This window comes from Branchiostoma belcheri, unplaced genomic scaffold (assembly GCF_001625305.1).
Source record: "Branchiostoma belcheri isolate BF01 breed outbred unplaced genomic scaffold, Haploidv18h27 scaffold4, whole genome shotgun sequence".
Lineage (NCBI taxonomy): Eukaryota > Metazoa > Chordata > Leptocardii > Amphioxiformes > Branchiostomatidae > Branchiostoma > Branchiostoma belcheri.
The window spans coordinates 8,054,011-8,058,996 of NW_017804020.1; positions in this window are offsets into that span (position 1 = coordinate 8,054,011).

Sequence of the window (4,986 nt, forward strand, 5' to 3'; positions counted from 1 at the left end):
TCCTAGGGGGGTCCGGGGGCATGATCCCCCGGAAATTTTGGAAAAATGAATCTTCTAAAATGGCATTTCGTGCGTTTTTGAGAGGATTTCAAGAAAAAATAAGAGATAAATTTTTATTCAATGACAAAGGGAGCATTTTTTCTACGATTCCAGTCTATCTTTTCAAGAAAAATCTTGGACCTTTACATAAAAAGTGGACCAAAAAGTGGACCTTTACATAAAAAGTGGACCTTTGAGCCTTGTGGGGGGGGTTCTTCCGAACCACCACCCCCCCCAGGCTACGGGCATGACTTTAGAATGAGGTGGGCAGCTTCACCGTGTCTTTGTCTTATATGTCATGCTAGCGTGTCTTGAAGAAGTCTCAGAGCCATGGCTGAAGAACTGAACTCCGATGCCGTACCAAGTGTCGTCAGAAACGACTCCTTCAGCGACAGCACAACTGAACCAGGTACCCGAACTGTTCCACCTACCGTCAGGCAAACTGACGAAGATGTTAATAACTACATCTCTGGTACATGTGAGGAAAATGAACACGATGACGATGAACATCAATCTATCCAATGTGGTGCTGCCTTTGAGAACAGGGAGACAATTCATATCAGCCCTGGAGATTTTGATACCTACGCCATTGCATATACATGCAAGGAACATGATACTTGTATAAAGAAAAATGTAGAAGAGACGAAAAGTAAACCGTTCAGGGATCAAACACAGCGTCCAGTAACCACAATGAAAACGACATCCACTTGGCAGGGTGTGGCTCCGTCCAGAATTATACTGATTCTTTCAATGGAAACTATGGTAACATGCGCATACAAGCCAGGGATCCAAATCCAATGTACACACATAAAAGTGTGAACACTTATCCAATACAAGCTGAAAACAAAGTTTCCCCAATCCAATGTACCTGCAAAGCACCAGGGAGGTTTCTAACGCCAGCCCTGGATCCGCTTCCAAGCCAAGTGAACCCTATCAGGAAATAGAAACAGAGTCCAACAGTCGCACACAAGCCATGGATTCAAATTCAATGTGCACACCTAACACTACAACCCCTTATCCGTTGCACCCTAAAAACGACGTCGATCCAGATCGAGTGTACACGCACCTACAAAATACCATAGAGCCTTCTAACGCCAGCCCTGGATCCGCCTTCATGTCTAGTATGCCGAGTGGTGATATTCCCTGCATCCTGACATCAGCTGATACACATCAGCAAGAAGAGCACATGTACCAGAATAATCTAGAATGCAACGCAGCTTTAGCAGATACTCAACCAAAACTACCCTCGCAGGATCTTCCAACAGCAGCCTCAAACGACATCAATGATGTCTCAAGCAACCCATTGAGCAATATCAATGGTCCCCTGGATGCCCTGAATCCAAATCCGTTATACGTGCCAAACGTCCAGAAAAGTGCAGCTTGCGGTAAGAACTTTATGATGAACTTTTTTTATTGTTTCTATTCCTCAACCATCCTTTCAAGTACAGTGTGCGGTAACAACTTTTAAACAACAATTCTACAATAATAATCTATCCCACATTTAGAGCAAAAAGTATTGTGGATGAAATATATTGTTTTCTTGACTTCACCGCTATGTGGTGAAGACATATTGTTCTTCCTCATGTTTCTTCTTCTTCTCCTCCGTCGCCTGCCACTTCTTTAAATTGGTTCAACTCCTTCATTTTTGGGCCAAATAACATGAAATTTGGCATGAAGGTAGAGTGAGCAAATACCCCAGGCCTTTTTTTCATTTTTGTGATACAGGCTTTTAGAATGGTTTTATTTGTGCTTTTTGGCTGTGTTATAGAAAATGTACTATAGCAGTGTGTTACCATATTTGGGTATGAGTCATCAGAATGGCATGCAGAGCAAGCAACCAATACGCGCGGCATGCAGCATTCCTCTATTCTTCTTGCTGATTGGCTGTTGGGATTTGATTGCGTCAACACCTGCACAAAGCCATGCCATATTGACAGTATGAACTGCATTCAAGTGTTTTGGTAGGTATGTCAAGCTTTCCTGCTCCAGCATTGGAATGCGGGGACATAAACGCTTCTTTTTATCTTGAAAATCAACAGTTTGCAGTATGCAATTAAAAATCCTAACTAACAAGAGTTCCGAGATCTCATACCTCCATGAAATATGGGCTTGATATGTAAATGTAAATTTCTTCTTTAATTACGCAAATGACCTCTGCATTAACATAATATATGCATCGTGATGTTAACTTTTGATTAACTTAAAGATGTCCCAAGTATGACATTCCCATCATTCACCATTGAGAAATCATAGATTTTTTGCATTAATTATGCAAATTAGGTCATCATTTGCATAATTAGTATCTGTTGATGTTCCATCTGCCATAGGTTACATACATTACATGTATGAAAGTTCTATAATGTAAAACACTGTAATTATAGAATTTCCTCATTAATTATGCAAATAAAGTCCTCATTTGCATAATTTGCAGTTAATTATGTACATCTCTCTGTCAGATACCTACACACCAAAAATGATGAAAATACGCTGTTCCTATCTGGACTTATTGGCTTTCAAAGATTTCGCCCGAAAGTCCCCTGCAGTTCCTGAACAAGCTGCTAGGGGGACCAAACCCACACCACTTATTCCTGACAGGAAAAGCTCTCTGTCACCACCTGTTTCTCCTTCTTTCCCTGCCATGTCGTCAAATGTGGTGACGCCATCCGCTACACTTACTCCAAAGCAAATGTCGGCCTTTCTAGACATGTTTCTCCTTCTTGTCCTGTCATTTACTCAACTTCTTCATTTCTTAGGTCAAATTACCTGAAATTTGGTATAAAGGTAGAATTGGCCAATACCAATAGTAGGCGAGTGCCAATAGGCATGCAGCATTCTATTTGCATGAAAGGAGGTGTTCGTCTTTTTGGATGTTGAAATAATGAGGTCATTGCTACATAGAGACATCCTGCAACAATTGACAATAGGACGCAACTTCATGTGTTTTGGCATGGTTTTGGTGGGCATGTCAAAATTGTTTCATCTTGAAAAACAGCAATTTGCATTACATGTTTAAAGTTACAACTTTGCATCCAACGCTGAATAAAGTTTTCTCACCTAAAGCTTTCGACCAGGCACTGTAGTCTTCCTTTAGTAGATTGGCCCAATGAGGTTGTCACTTGGCCCCCGTTGCGTTTTACAGAAGGATTATGGGCCCTGATGTAAATAGCATCTTTCACCCCTCTCAGGAAATAGTGTTGTTCTGTGTCCAATATTCTCACAGTGTCCAGTGAAACAAACTGTCCAGGTGAGTCTGTGTGGATTTGTTGTGACACTTCTGAGCTGACTGAACTACGCCGAGAGTGTTCCTGAAGGCTAGACTTCAATGATCTCTCTGTTTCCCCAATGTAGGATTCGTGGCATGGTTCTTTGTTGTTCTTGCTTTGGCAGATGACGCCACACTTCTCCTTGTGGCTTTTGTCCTTGGGTGCAACGAGGAGATGCCTTAGGGATGTGGTCGGTTTAAAGCAAGTTGTAATTCCGTGAGAGTTAAAAAAATCTTTCTGAGGGCTTCCGACAAATCCTTGATGTGTGGAAGGACGATCATTGAACCCTTGGCCTTGATTAGTGTTGAAGGCTGAGTGTTTATTGATCTGTGAAGAGTGGCTTTGTTGATGGCCCACTTGAAGTAGCCGCAGATTTTCAGTGTTTGGGTCAGGTGGGTCCTCTCTGTCTCTAAATCCTATCGGTCTGAAACTATTCACCAGTTTCCCATCCCCGGAATGCAACGCGAGAACAGGGGGTCTAACCTCATTTGCATAGGACAGGAATGCATCGGAATGATCCTGGTGACGTTAAACAACTTGTTTGCTACTGTGTTTTGAGGTGTTGGGGCATTTTATGCTCAAGGTTAATTAATTACTATGGGTTGAATCTGACAACAAATAGAGAATGAATTTTTTGGAATGAATTGTTTGTAACGTCATAGTGGTAACGCTATATGATGCTGTAACGTTACAAACCACATGTTCCATGTTGACTTGACTCACATGACTTTCCATGTTGAAAAGAACACAAAATCTTTTTGTTGTCAGATTCGACCCATAGTATTTTAATTAATGTTGAGCATAAAATGCCCCAACGCCTCAAAACACAGTGAAAAGCAAGCTGTTTAACGTCACCAGGATCATTCCGATGCCTTCCTGTCCTATGCAAATGAGGTTAGACCCCCTATTTTCGCGTTGCATTCTGGGGATGGGAAACTGGTGAATGGTGTTGGCTCATCAGGGCCCACCACGCTTCACTCAGCGGCGACTGGAGCTGACATCATATACCAGATACCTTTGTTATCGTCACACTTCAAAGAAGCCACTTGACAGCCTCACTGGGTCAGTCTATTGAGGAAGACTAGAGTGACTGGTCAAAATACATATATTTTGGTCCTAACAGTTGACTAACATGGCACTAATCTGCAATATTTCAGGATGTACCCGTCGCCAGCTCTGTTTAGCTGCAGTATATACAGCTACGGTCCTTGTGTCGTGCGTCTTTACTGGAGTCTTTATCTGGTTAACTTTAAGCGCCAGTTCAACAACGGTAGGCCTCTGTCTTATTAAATATGTGAGCTGCATAATTTCCTAGTTTTGAACTACGATATTATACGTTTTTATACGATATCGTATAGTTGAATTGAAAAAAGGTAAAGCTTCACAAAAAAGAATGTGCAGACCTCAGCTTGTGTAAATGTTTTGTCTGCATCTCATTGTTTATTGAAAGGTTATATTTATAACCATAATTCTAGTTTTCGCAACTCAAATTTGATGTTAACATTTAACTAAAGTCTGCATGTCATAAGAGTGAAATTCGGAACGTTCACCGATAAGGAAGCATAGTATTTTCTCCAAAATTATGCAAAATTGACCTTTAGATATAGACCTACGACGTACCCACACCCACAACTTCGTCACAGCCTTAAAAGCCAAACGTTATGTCGAATACAAATATTCGGAA